Genomic DNA, 15934 nt, shown 5'->3' with positions numbered 1-15934 from the left:
ACTCTTTGGGGTTCTTAGTATCCGTAGTAAGAGAATTTAAGACCACACACGAACAGAAGCTTACGGGGAGTGGGGACTGGGCTGGGACATAAAAGTTGTAGAATCTCCACAACTGCTGAGGAAACATTTAGAGGATAAGCAGGAAGTCAGGAAGTCAGTCACATGGTAAGGTCTGTGTGGCGTAGAGGGGAACTTCAGGAAAAGACTAATGAATCCCAGTCTTAAACTAGGAGTTTTAAAAAACAATCTCGGAAAGACAAAAGTGCAGAAGGGAAGAAGGAATAGCTATACCTTTTACAGTAGTTTGTAGGAACTGCACTAAGAGCAGAAATTCAAGGAAGGGAAATATTCTCTCCCTGGGAGTGATCCCTTAGGAGAGTCCCTGTGCTGTCCCTGGAGTGATTCAGGAGGGACATAAGGGTATGTCTCCACCTAGAGGCAGATTCCTGTTTTGTTTTGTTTTGTTTTGTTTTGTTTTGTATTGTTTTAAGTATAACAGCACCAAGATTCTGCAACTCAGGAAATCCTAGGGGCCTGCTTCTAGAACTGTGCCTAAAGTTAACAAAAATGCAAAATATACTTAGAATTTGGCTCAAAATGTTGATCATAAGGGTTCTAAAGGAAAGGGGGAATGAGGGAAAGAGAGAAGAGAAAGGAGAGGCAAGAAGGAGTAAGGGAGGGGAGAGGAGATGAGAAGGAAGGGGGAGGGAGAGGAGGAGGGGAGAGGAGAGGAGGGAAGAGCAGGAAGTTATAGCTAAGTTCATTGAGTGTGGTAATGGTTTCATATTGTTGATAAATCCATATTACACACACACAAGCAATCTCTGTGTGTCAGTCACAGCTCGATAATGATTTTCCTTCACAATAGCATTAAGAAGTTTCAATCTCTTTTTCCAGCCAACATCTCTAGCTAATGTCTTTGCTTTTTGGTGTTGTTGTTGGCGTTGTTGTTTAATTTCCAATGCATTGTGGAAAAGCTGAAAGCCCCCTGCACCCCTTTTTAAAATCATAGTGTACTCTTCTTTATTTTTCTTTTTTCTTTTTTTTCTTTTTTTGAGGCTGGGTCTCACTAGCATTGGCTGCTGGCCTGGAATTCACTATGTAGACAAGGCTGGCCTCAAGCTCACCAAGATCCATCCGCCTCTGCCTCCTGAGTGCTAGGATCAAAGACGTACGCTCTACTGCCATGCCCAGGAATAACTCGCTTCCTAATGAAACCCAAAATTTTGCTTCAAGTTAGGATAAAAAATAAAACAGTCAACCAAATCTGTTGAATTATACAGAATAAAACTACAAAGCTGGGTGTGACAGTTCACACCAGTAATCGCAGCACTCAGATGGCTGAGGCAAGGGCATCATTTGTCTCACCAGTCTGGGCTCTGTAGCAAAAGCATAACTGAAAAGTTAAATACCTATAAACATGCATACATATATACATACATAACATACATGCATATACACATGTAAACATACATGAAGGAGCCATTCTAGTGCTCTAAGTATAATTCATATACTTTATAACACATGAGATTTTTCAGTTTGTGGTGAACCTGTCTTAAGGCAGTCTCTAGAGAGAACGCAGAGTCTTAGACTATTCCCCGGGCCTTCAGTGTTAGAGTTGCTTTGCAGATGTATCAATTGGGAGTGGGCTCCATGGTTAAAGCCACAGATCAGGAAATCTGCTATGAAGCCATGTGTCCCTAGGAATGTAAGAAGACACACACACACACACACACACACACACACACACACACCACTAACATGACAGCCTAAACATGAGATGAACAAAGACAACAACAGACATGATAATGTGGACAGGAGAAAGACCATGAAGCCTCAATCCTACACAAAGAACTACAGGAAACTAAAGAATGCTGGGAGCAGGAGAAATAGTTTTCCCTAAGAAGAATAGAGCACACCAATTGTTTATCCAATACCAAATGGTCAGTCCTAAGAACATGCATATGAGTAACATAATACAATGAAATAGCTTGCATTTAGGAAACACACACACACACACACACACACACACACACGAACACATAACCACATTAATGGGAAAGAGGAACATGAATCTGAAAGAGAGCCAGAAGAGGTATAAGGAAGGGTTTGGAGGAAGAAAAAGGAGGAAGGAAGTGACACAATTACATCATAATCTCAAAAATAAAAGGAAAACTAAAATGCACACTCACTTATATGATTGATTTGTCTTCCTGTCAAGTCAGTTTCATTCAAATAAAATCTCTCTTAGGTGACATACTTAATATTTTTCCTCAAAATGGATTTAATTAACTATGTTGACATTTTTCTTTTCTGTATAATATCCACAAAAATATGAGACTTGAGACATTATAAAACTATGGATCTGAAAATGAAACTATTTGAATTCAGCTTAGCAAGTAAATGCCACCTGCCCACGAGAGCCATTTGAAAGTGTGCAGCGGTTATTGACTTTGAACTGTGGCTGTGCTTTTGTGGCAGCATTAGAACGGTAAGTTATTTGCCTGGAAAAAAATAAGAAGTGCATTTCCTCTCTTATGGACTTCAAACCCAGTCTCTTTTCAAAGAAAACTCTGCTTTTAAAAACAATTTGTGATTGTTCCCAAAAGAATATGAGGGAGGGTGTGGAGTGGGAAAGGCTAGTGTTTCTTTCTGCCTTGACTATTACTGTACCTAAACCACTAACCCTGCTGGAAAGACTTTTAGGAGCATTCTCAGTAAACAAGTGCAAACTCTACGGAGAAATAAACTTTTGAAAGTTCAGTTCAGTTAAAAAGCATCCTCTCATTGTCAGGTCACATAGGGTAAGCATTTCTGTGTCTTACTTACTCCTGGACAGATGCTGTAGTTTGGGTACGAAATTGCCCCAGCAGTCTCCTGTGTTTGAACCGTTGGTTACTGTGTGGCTTGAATAAGAATGGCCACCATAAGCTCATATATTTGAATGACTCTCAGATGGTAAAATTATTTGGGGAAAGACTAGGAAAAAAAGTTTCCAACCTGTGAGTCACAACCCCAAAAAGACTATAAGAAAACATAGATATGTACATTACAGTTCATAAAAATAGCAAAATTAAAAAGTAGCAACAAAAACGATTTTGTGGTTGGAGGTCACCACAACATAAGAAACTGTATTAAGTCAAAAGACTATACATGGACTGACCCAGGGCTCCAACTGCATATGTAGCAGAGAATAGGCTTGTTGGGGCACCAGTGGAAGGGGAAGCCCTTGGTCCTGCCAAGGTTTGACCCCCCCCCCAGTGCAGGGGAATATGGGGTGGGGTGATAAAGGGGGTGGATGGGGGGAACACCTGTAAGGGGGAGGGGGAGGGGATTGGGGTTTATGGGCAGGAAACTGGGAAAGGGAATAACATTTGAAATGTAAATAAAGAAATATATCTAATAATTTTTTTTAAAAAAAAAAGAAACTGTATTAAGGGGTTGTAGCATTAGGAAAGCTGAGAGGCACTGGATTAGGAGATGTCGCCTTGCTGGAGGAGGTGTGCCCCTGGGGCTGGGCTTTGAGGTTTCAAAAACCTTTGTCGGGCCCAGTCTCTCTCTGTGTCTCACTGCTTCCAGCTTGTGGATCAGATGTTAAGCTCTCAGCTACTGCTCCAGCACCAGGCCTGCTGTCATGCTCCCTGTCATGACGGTAGCAGACTCACCCTCTGAAACTGGAAGCAATTCCTCAGTCAAATAAATGCTTTCTTTTATAAGCTGCCATGCAGATATTGCTTCCCACAACAATAGGGAAGTAACCAAGATGGTCATCACACAGTGTTGTTACTTTGTAAAGTGTGACAAACCATTAGAACGTGAGGTCAAGATGAAGGAAGGGCATCCCGGGACATGTCCTTGTAGACTTTTGTGCTTCCAACCCAAGCGCTCTACTTCCTGTCTGCCTCTACAATGACAGGCGGGACTTCCATGAACTCTGTTGCTCTTTCCCTCCCAAGGTGGAATAGACATGTGAGCCCAAATGACCCTCTCTTCAGGCAGTAAGTCACTGCAATGAGGAATGAGGGCGAGGGTGAAAAGCACATGATCTTTTAAGATTAAATATGTAGCATCTTGAGGGATGATCACTGGTTACTTTCTGCTAAAAGTGAAAATGAGAACTCATTAGGCCAGCCTTCTCCTAATTTGTTGGGATTACAGAACTATTTTCCAAGTTGCAGAGTACTCTTGACTTGTTAATGAAACTGTTATCTGTCTCATTAAGTGCAATCGAGAAAATACAGCAAAACAACACTAATGAAAGCCCACACTGCTGGTTTCATCCAGACATCTAGGCATCCAGGCAAGAATCTGTCTTCCTTTATGTTGATAAACATTGAACAAAATCAAGTTGCATCATTAGCCCATGTTTGACATCCTCCTTGGTTGAAAAAATGTTTTAACTGAGCTGACATAAATCCTTTAAAGGAGCCTCCATCCCTACCTCATTTCCCACCTTTTTCAACACACACAGACACACACACACATGCACACTCACACACGCACACACACACACATCACCACCACCACTGCCACCTCACTCCACTCTTCAGGACAGAAAATAGCAATAATTACATTGCTTATTGTTCCTCTTATTGTGGGCAACTACCTTTTCCTTTCTCCTTCTTGCAGATATATTCCACACTTCTCTAATTCTTCCTTTGAGAGATCCAAGGTTTGGAAAGATTATTCAGAGGAGCAAGGTCTTTTTGGACTGCACCTTAAATTGTCTCTGACAGTGGCATTTATACTTGCCAGAAATGCACTTAGGAAAAGGGCCTGCTGTGGCAGTTTGAGTTTATGCAAACCTATGTAATTGCTGATGATGTAGGAAAGATAATTGAACTTAATATTTGATGAGAAAGACAGAAAAATTATGATCCTTCTCGTCTCCTCTGTGCTGAGTTGCCAATTAGCAGAATTTGGAGCTCAATGCCACAATAAAATAAGAAGAAATTACAAAAGCAGCGAGTTCCATCAAAATCAGCAGTGCAAAGGGAATGAGGTTAAAACAAGCCAAGGTCAGCAAAGAGTTGGTTTGAAGAATATGGATAAAGTCAAAACCCAAATGCACAAGAATGTCCCCATCACGGCCTAAAAGCCAACACTGAGATAATACGGTAAGATGAAGAGATAAGGCAACAACAGGTGCTACCACACTGCTGAGGAAGCCAAATAATGGAAGGTTCTTTGCTTCCTAATACAGGCCAGTGATCCCAGCTCTTTCTAAGCAGTAGACCCCGAACGTCTGCCCAGCAGCTGGACGTGAGATGTAGCAAAACTGTGTCAGCCAACTCATGGCATGTGGAGATCAGACCATCCTTGATGTCAACATTCTTGGATTGATTTCTTGCTTTGGTACTTCAACCAGGGCAGTCTTTAGTGTTAGCAAACACTCATCATCTCCCAGAATGAATACATTCCATACATAAGTCCCCTCTGTTGACCATCACTGAGCCTCTCCAACTTTGAAATGAAGGATTTGCTCTTGTTAAGTGATATAACATCCAAGACAGAAGCTTTGTGGTATGGAATAAATAAATAAAATTTAAATGTCATTATTTATGACTGTGATTGTAGAAATATTTCCCCTTAACCAAATAGCATTTCATTGCTCTCATGTATGATCATCATAAATCTGAATATGTGTATATTTGGTTGTATAAATTGGAAATTGTGCTAAGCGTGAGAAAATGTTATTCTTGTTATCACAGTGAAGACTGTAATCAGCACTCTTATTGGAGTGGGGTATGCATGGAGTTATGGATTTATGTATGTATTCCTATGCATGCTGGGTATATACATATGTGTGGAAACCAAAGGTTGGCTTTGGGTGTCTTCTTCAAAATCTCTTGTTTAACCTAGTGTTCCTTAATTTGGCTTAGCCTGGTTGGCTCACAAGCTTTAGTGATCTTCCTGTCTCTGTAACCCACATTCTAGGGTCAAAGATAGGCTACCAAATCAAACTTTGGTACTGATTATTTGAACTCAGGACCTTATGCTGGCCCATCAAGCATTTTAATCTCCCCAATCCCTGAACTTTCGATGATTTCTTCCCAAGTGAGATAAACGTTCATAATGACAGCAGCATAGTAACTCATGCTGTTTTCCTGGGGCAACTTAAAGAGACAGAAGGCAGAAAGCAACCAGTCTGATCTCAACAGCTAGGAGTATTCATTTCTAAGAGCCAGGGGTAGACACAGCAAAAAAGGATGTTTGCCAAAGGGAAAAGGGATATTTCAGATGTATAGGGAGGCTGGGGAATGGGAAGTTAAGTGCAATTTATAGAGCTACATGCAAGCCTATAGTTTATCCTCCTGGAATTGCTTGTCTAGGCAAAACTATTTTATCTTCAGCAATTGCCTTGTCCTGGCTATCAGGATGCAGGTGATAGTGAGTGAATGAGCTTCATGACACCATGCACAGAGAAGGGGGGGTGGAGTTTCAACATACAGCCCTCATCAGGATTCGGCAGCTTGTTCAAGGTTGATTCTAACAAGTAATATGTAAGAAAACACAGAAATAAATCCAGGCATGTAGCTTAGTTGTGGAGTATGTGCTAAATTCTATGAGGTTTTAAGTTTGATCCCAATACAACAAACAAACGAAACAAAACTGTAGTGTCTATAAATGTTGGATAGATAATGGTGGGAGGTAGACAGAAGATAGTCATATATAACTAAAGTGAGAAAAGGACATGTATTTTATGTCCATCTGATCCCAATTAACTATGATCTTGTACTCAAGGCAATACCACAAAGCATCAAATATGTACCCCTATAAAAATTAGCTTTCATCTAATTTTGCACTGCATAAATTATCCACTCATAATGGCCTTAAATCTGAAAAATATTGAGATAATTGGCTATCTGGCTATTATATCAATTTCATAATCATTCTGCTCTCTTCTTTCCACCTAAAACACTGTTTTTCTTCCCCTCTGGTGAGTTTCCTGGCCCACTTTCTCACACATTCTTCTTCATGTGATGGCCCTCCCCGGGGGAGACCTTGGCTATTGTGGCAAAAATAGGTAATGTATCTTTTCAATGACTCTGAAGTCCTGATAAAGAGCTCTGGGCCTTTCAGGTTCATGGATCCAAAAAGTGGCCTCGGCTCAGATCAATGAAGTCAAACTTGAAATGTATAACTATTATCCTCTTTATTTACTGTCTGAACACTCTATAACAGCTAAATTTGAGAACATATTGCCCTAGTTCAGAGGTCAGAATTCCATGATCAATACTAATGGTCCCAAACCAAGACATCAGCAGGTTCACAATTCTTCCACAGGGTCTAGGAAAAACTGTATGCCTTGCCTCTTGTGGCTCTTGTTGACTTCAATATTATTGACTTGATGCTACATCATGCTCTCTGTCCTTGACCATATTTCCTTCTACTCTTCTCTATGGGTAAGTTCCCTCTTCTTTCTAAGGACACAGGGTTACTTCTGCCTGAGTAGACCAGGGTAATCTCTCCTTTGAGATGCTTAATAAAATTAGATCCACATCGCACTCTTCCTATACATAATACCATTTCATGCTTCAGGGATTTGAACTCCATATGATTAGGGACCACAAATTCATTAGACTCATAGTATACGTTCATTCAAAATTATGGCCAAATTCAATCCCTTCAACTGCCACAGGAAGTCCACATTCCATATTATTGCATTGTAGCAAAACATGACAGTTTCTGCTCCCCATTCAAAGATTTGCATCCTTAGAAGCTCTTTCTTATTGACCTGATCATGTGGGTTACTTTTGCATCACTTCCAAAGAAATATATGATACACACAATTTAAGGGAGAAAGGTTCATCCTAGTTCATGGTGCCACAGGCTAGTAGACCATCATACTTAAAGAGTCAGATAGGATGGCCATCCAGTGCAGTGGGAATATGAGGTGACAATTATTCATGCAATGGCTGTCCAGAGAGCAAAGACAACAGCCTACACCCAGAGACTAGCTAACCTTCATATGCTTGCCCCTGGTAACGTAATTCTATCAGCCAGGCAGGCATCACTTACTAATGGCTTTCCAACCTTGAAAATAGTGCCACAGGCTGGGACCAACTGCTCAAAACATGAGCCTATGGAAGACTCTTCATATTCAAATGGTAACATACATTCATTCCAATGGCTTTCTCTCTGACACCCAACCACAACTGCCTCATTCTGAAACAGACAAGTATGAATTGTAGGCTTCTCTGGTGACATCTGACACCAGTGACTCCCTGTTTAACTTTACAATCCTTCAGATAAATGATTTGAGATGGAGATCCTTCTCCCTTCTCCAACCCTGTTCCAGCTAGGTAGACAAGCTGCTAACAAAGGGTTCTCCATGAATTGCTCTGCTGTTAAGTATTCTTAAGTGTTAACAAGCAAAAGATTATGAAGTCAGACTATGAAACCCAGGGCTAAAGCACACAAGTACTCAGTCTGCTCCATTTCTACTGAAGCCTAAAGTGGGCTTATCTCAGCCAGAATTCTGTTAGCAGCGATGGCCATGAAAACCTTTTCTGAGAGTGTCACTCCATGTGACAATGTATAGGAAATAGTTTAGGAAATTCTTTCATCTAGACCCTAAAAATGTAATAAAGATAAGGAAAAGATGGTTGTAATTATGAAAAACAAATGAACAAAAAAACTCAAGATCTTAAAGAATTGACAACATAGCTTCCTAGAAACTGAAGAGGACGAAAACGTGGCCCAGGAAATTTTTGAAACAATGCTGAATGCAGCTCTCTACCTACAAAAGAATGATGCTCACTATAGTCACCAAGGGTTGTTTACGTCATCACTTACTGCCACTAGGTCTGTATTATCTCTATATAAATTATAAGAGCCAACACTGCTGATCACAGATTTTTGGAAACAATAAACTCTGTAGAGTATCAACACATAGGGCTATGTAACTCACCAAAAGTATTGTGAGGTTGAAAGTATTTATATGACAAAAGAGGAGAAAAGTTTTCTATGCTATTGTAAAGCTCGGTGAATTTACTTGAAAATGTGTCAATCAATAAAAATATAAGAAAACTGATGGCTGGCCCGTCTGTTATGCCTCTACAGCTTTTGATTTTAAGATTATCCTACTAATCGATATTGTCGATAGCAAGAATAATTACAGAGAATTACAAACATTTCAAAAATCTTTTTTTATATAATGGTGCCCTGCATGACTTGAAGGAAAAGAAAAGTCTAATGGGGCTTTTCAGAAACATTCATTCTGGAGTACTTAGGACAACAGGCTTTGTAAGAGAGTGCCTGGGCTCTTTTGCCTTAGAAATTTCAGTAGAAGCACTCAGACACATAAGGCAGAGGTAGACAAGGAAAATGGGGTGCTATTTTTCTTCTATCCACACTTATCAAAAAGAGCATTTAGTCTGGAGGGTGAGGTAGGAGGAATCACAGTGCTTCAGACAGGGCTAGCTAAATAATTTTTGTTAAATCCAATGCAAAACAGAAACGCGTGTCCCCTTTTCACAAAACTGACAAACAGCTTTCTCCTTCCCATGGTTGTGCTTTCTTTTCTTTCTTTTGTTTTTAACTTAGTATCTGCTGTGGCACTAAGCCAGCCCCAACCCTGCCTGCTCTCTTGCTCAGGCCCTTGCAGGAGGAAGAAGGTAACAAGCTACGAGGGACGGGGAAACTGATGTCTGTGACTCCATCCTCAGGGGTCACCATAGGTCACATAAGGTGGACCCCACAGGAGCAAAGTCCCCAAGCTCATAGAACATATTCCATTGCCCTATTGGACTTCACTTATGAAGTCTGATCCAAGGGGAGAAGTCATCAAGAACAGCAGCATGTCAACTGCAGGACATTACATACAAGTGTTCCATGGTCACAATGGCCACACATCATGTAGGCTGTCCTGCTACCAGAGGATAGTCCCAGCCAAGGGCATGGATGGTGACAAGCATGAACTGGCAGAGCCAGTGCAGATGGCCATGCTGGCACTGAAAACACTCCCTGTCTAGATTTCACCTTGTTTCTCTTCCCAGAATGAAACCAGCAAGACTGAGCAGTCCCCTGTGGGACTGGAGACTTTTGAGGAGGTTTTGAGTTTGTTTCTGTTCTGTCCTTACTATTAGTGTCGTGTTTAACTCCCTGTTTTACTACTGCTGTATAATTGTGAATTGTTTGTGGGGAGTAAATCTAATCATTTACCATTTCTACATGTTATTCATTGCACACTTATTTTTCCTCACACTGATAACAGGGAGAATCACCAATTTTGGTCTAATTTTGGATTTAATCCCCACAGTACTGAAAGATAGTAAAAGAGGGAGAAAAAAAAAGCTTGCATATCTGGCCTATATTTGTCAGAAAATTGGAACTTTATTTCAGAGCTACGTACGTCTTACTGTCCTGCCAGGCTGGTCTTGAACTTGTGGTTGCACTGATACTCTGACATCAGCCCTCCTGAGTAACAGATTCCTGGCATCGGCCACCTTGCCCAAATCTGAATGATTTCTTTCTTCATCTTTCTGTCTTCTAAAACATTCATATAAATTGCTTAACTTTTGTTTCTGCTTGATGAAAATTTGCCATGCAACATTTGAGATGTATAAATTTCAGAAATTGGGCACTTAGTAATTTTTTTTAAAAATGTAAGTTGCCTTTACCAAACTCAGAGAACCTAGAGCACATTAAATAAGTCATCAAAAAGATTAAGTCCCCAAAGCTAAAGGAGACTGTAGGTAACAAAAGGCTGCTAACGAGAATGGCAAAGTTCTATTATAACTTCCCCCAGTACCCTCAAAATCATGAAGTGATTTCTAAAGTTCTGACAAGGGAATTATGCAGCATCAAACACAGTCTTATTAGCTATGAAGCATCTAATTTCTGAACAGCTGCACTATCCCTATTCAAACACCTCCGGGGGCTAATTCAGAACCACAGGGCTTAATCTGAGGAAAGAAGAGAGTACTCTTTCTTCTTTGTAACATCATCACTTCAGCCTGTACTGCTGCTTCACCACAGGAAAGGGGAGCAATGCTTCCTAGGGCTCTTGTCTATTATTATTTCCCACACAACTGCAGAGATCTAGGATGATCAAGGGTCCAAAGTACATAGAGAGCATATTGACTCTGAGTTGCTTATGGAGAGGATATCCAGCAGGAGGTGGCATTCCTGATCTCTGCAGTGATGGATGCCTGACAGCACACAACGCTTAGGGAAGAGAAAGATGGCATTGTGTTACTTAGAATGAGTGCTTCCAAACAGACTGATTTCTTTTGACTTTGGAGTAGAACACAGAGGGTACATAGAAGGGATTTTATTTGATAATACTCACATACCTATAAGGACCAATTAAGGTGACCAGGAGAGGTGCTTCAGAGTAGATTCAGTGGTTGAGCAGCGGTGCCTCTTCCATGAGTGTCATTATAGGACATGTGAGGTCCTGCTGATCCCAATATACAGTGAGTGCTAAAGGCTGATCTCTCTGATATGGAACCATTTGTTAGCTTTTCTATACCCTGTGGATTATGTTATCACAATGGCTGCAGGGGTTAGATAGATCCCTCCATTAAGACCCTTCAAGATAAAGACCTCTCGGTTCCACCTACATTGCAAAGATATGCATACATTGCACTAAACGCTTTCTTTTACAATCAGTAAGGTCATGTGATGATACCACTAGCCATCAGGGAAAGGCAAGCCATAGTCACAGGGAGACACTGCCCCAGGGCTAGAATAAAAACCAGAGCAGTGTGGAAGAGTACGTGGAGAAAATAGAATGTGTCTGCTATGGTATGCTCATTTAGAAGAGCAGTTTAGTAGTTTTCCATTTATTTTATATCCATTCAAACCCACCCTCAGGTACACTGTAAAGGAAAATGAAAAGACATGCTGCATAGAACCTAATGTGCATAACGTTGCCTTAAACATTTGCATACAATAGACAAAACCCGGGAGCAGCCTAACTGCCAATCAGTAGATAAATGAATAAATAAAACATGGTATATCCCCATAACCAATGACCAAGCTGAGAGTGGTGTCATGCTCCTGTGATCCAAACACAGGAGAAGGAGAGACAGGCAGATAGATCCCTGGAGCTCACTGGCCAGTTCTCCTAGCCCAACTCCTGAGTGTCAGTGTCACAGAGAGATCCTATCACTACTGAGTCAACTAAGTAGGGGCTTGTAGCCACCGCTAGATGGCGCTGGCTTCCACTGTGCCCCACGTGGAAGGCCAGGATAGCCTCCGCCATTACAAGATGGCACCAGCCTTCGCCGCGCCAGCCGACTTCCTTTCAGGAAGTTAACTGTGTGCGCATGTGCAAGAGTGCCTTCGTGCCAGGTCTTTGCCCACTCCGGGGCGTGCCTATGAGATCATGGGTAAACAACCAGTCAGGCGTGGACACGCCACATTAGGGTGTATATAAGCAGCGCCATTCTGGGGCTCGCTCTCTCCTCTTCAAGATGTAATAAACGCTTTGCTGCAGAAGGATCCTGGTGTCCGCGCGTCGTTCTTGCTGGCGAGACGTTGGGCGCGCGACAGGGGCTTACAGAGACTGAAGCTTGCATGAGTCTGTGTGTGTGTGTGTGTGTGTGTGTGTGTGTGTGTGTGTGTGTGTGTGTGTGTGTGTGTAGGGGTTTCTATGACTCTTTTGCCTTCTCTTGGGACCCTTTTCCTCCTCCTTGCCCTTGTCCAGACTTGGTATGAGAATTTATGCCTACTCTGGCTGTATCTTGTTATGCAGTTTTCAGTTGATATCCCTGGGAGATCTCCTCTTTTCTGAAAAGAAATGGAAAGGAGGAACTGGAAGAAGGGAAAAGGGGGAAGCCATGGTCTGGATGTATTGTATGAAAGAAGAATAAATAAAAAGAAAAAAGTAAAGGGACAGCAGCCAAAGAAAGACATGGACTGTAACATTAGGCTTCCTCATGCAGTTCACCCAATATGTGTGCACACACTATACATGCACATACAGAGAGAGAGAGAGAGACAGAGAGACAGAGAGACAGAGAGACAGAGAGACAGAGACAGACAGAGAGACAGAGACAGAGAGACAGAGAGACAGAGACAGACAGAGAGACAGGGACAGGAACAGAGAAACAGAGAGAATGAGAGACAATAAAGAACAGGTAAAATGCTACAACATATACACTTTGAAAATATCACATGCAGTGAAGAAGGCCAGCTACCAAATCCATTTACCAAATGACTTCATTTATATAGAAGCCCAGCTTTTTCTGAAATGATTCAATGTTCTGGGACTGATCATCATGATGGCTTCATAGACCCTTAATTAACCAAAATCATTAATGAGTACAATTTAAATATCTGACCATATAGTATATCGGATTATGTGCTATATAGATTGCCCATAAAACTCGGAGTTATTAAAAAAATAAAACATAACCTATTTCCTTTCCTATGACATCCATCAGGGTTAACATTCTGCGCACATCCAGTGGACGTATGAGTTTTATAGCTTGTGGTCATGTCCTCGCCCCATTCCAGTTCTGTCCTCATTTACTATCCTGTGTTTACCTCTCCTACCTCAGAAAGTCAATTCTTCAATGTATGTATCTTGCATCTCCATACACTGGGTCTTTAAGTGTTCCCGAAGCAAAATATGGTAACGGCTCACCCAGGGAGGTGCTGATGGAAAGTGATGTGTGTGCGTGCGCGTGCATGCACACGGAAGTAGGGCATGGTGGAAGGTTCTAGGGTTACTGGGAATAGTCCCTTAAAGATAACTATAGAACCATAATCTCCCCTACCTCTGTCTCTTTCCATTTCTCCCTCCTCCCCTCTCTCTTCCCCAGTCTCTATCCCTCAATCATAAGATGACCTTTGCTCTGCCATATGACCCTACTGTGATATACTACTACAGTCCCAAAGTGACATGAACAATTAATCTTGAGTTAAAACCACTGACAATGTGAACTACAATAAACCTTTCTTCTTTATTAACTCATCACCTGCTATTTTTTACAGTAACAAAAAAAAAATTCACTAACACCACCTATTTATTATATACTAGTTAAACATTTACATTGTCTTATCTTCTCTACTACTAATTATTAACTAGGCCTGGATACATAGTTCAGATGATAGAATACATGAAGCCCTAAGTTCAGTTCCCAGCACCTGACAAGCCGAGTTAATGTTACACACCTATAATTCCAGCACTCAGAATATCGAACCAAATGGATCAGAAGCTCAAAGTCATCCTTAGTTATATAATAATGAGTTCATAGCCAGCTATAGAATTACCAGATTATGTCTCAAAACTATTAACTAAAGTGTTATAATTATATTATAGCTTTGTGATATTATTACTATCAGTTTACTTATATTGTGTTCTTTTAACCAGCCAGTTTGAGCCAAATCAATTTTGTGATGATATCATATGCCAAATTTGCACTTTCTTTGTAAAATTAGGCAAAAGTAATTATCAAACAAAAATGTGGCTTGCTGAATTTTACCTATTTGAAAATCTCAATTTTATTTTCTTTTATGGCAACATGTTCTTCCCTTTGTGGCAAATGTTTACAGAATTTTTGTTAACTCTATACTTCAGAGAGGTCTGTATACTAGAAACAGAGTGCCTGCAAGATTATCAAACATATCCTGTCCTGAAGCCACTGAGAGATTACAAAGGCTGCTGTCATTTACCTAAGGTCCTTGTGCACATCTTAGGGACCAGGGAAACAAAATGAGCACAGCTACCCCCAGAAGAAATCCATGTTTACCCTACGTGGTTCATATAAAGTACTTATGACTTTATATATACATATATATTACATACCCACACGCATACACACACACACACACACATTTATACAACGTGTAAATAGATGAGAAATTGGTGCAATTCAGCCTGTTACAAGAGGGAAAATGTACAAGAATATTATATTATCTTTGTCAATAACATTGAACATCTGCTCTATCTCACTTCAGTTCTTGAAAATCAAACATCCCTTGCAGCAACCTGGTAAAAAAACAAGAAAAATCTCTGAGCTTCCCAATGGTAAATATGAATAAAACAATATTTACTACCACACTTTCTTCAGTTCACCAATGTCAGCTTCCTGTCTAATTTCAGGAAAGCAAGAGGAGCTCCCGAAACAATGTAATTGATTCTAGTTGCCAAGGCGACAACAATCTCGTAACTTTGATTTTTCTCCCCACTCTATTATAGTAAAGATTTTGCGATTCAGTTTCTTGTAGGTGTGAGAACCAGTCCACCTTTGAAAACCCAGTGAAAACACTCCCCCTGGTGGATAGTCACTGCCTTCCTTGAGCTAATTTTCACATTTGTGTGGCTTTTTGCCCACAGATTTTGTTCTTTGACTTTTTCTTTTGTTTGTTTGTTTGTGCGTGTGTGCGTGCGTGCGTGCGTGCGTGCGTGCGTGCGTGCGTGAGTGCATACAAGTGTGCCATGGTGCATTGTGGAAATGAGAGGACAATTTAAGGGAGTTGATTCTCTCCTTCTACCGGGTCGACTCCAGGGACTCTAGTCATGCACCTTGGAGACAGACTCTTTTACTTGCTGAATGGAGAGTCATGCTGGCTCTCCACTTTCTCATTAAAAAGAAATAGCAAACTAAATTACCAAAAGTACCAACTGTAAATGAAAATGTAGAAATATGACGTATTATAAATTCCTTACTGCTGAATCGGTAAGCTTTCCAAAAGCCTCCTCCCCACCAAATGCCATTGCATGTGATGACATTGATCATCCTATGTTCACCTTCTTTCATTGTGCCTCACAAATTAATCTGATGGGAGTACTAGCTTCCTCTCACTTCTTAAACTATTGATAGTCTTCCTCTACTCTGATTACTTACTACAAATTTTCTGACATAATGAACTTTCTAAAACATTTGGAACACCAAATATACAAAGTAAAATGTGCACACGGAAATAGTTGCAATGTTCTCTTCATTTAAAAACTCATCTGAAGCTCATTAATCAA

Source organism: Rattus norvegicus, chromosome 17 (assembly GCF_021556685.1).
Source record: "Rattus norvegicus strain SHRSP/BbbUtx chromosome 17, alternate assembly SHRSP_T2T, whole genome shotgun sequence".
Taxonomy (NCBI): Eukaryota; Metazoa; Chordata; class Mammalia; order Rodentia; family Muridae; genus Rattus; species Rattus norvegicus.
The sequence above is the reverse complement of the archived record's forward strand: the minus strand, read 5'-3'. Positions refer to the sequence as shown.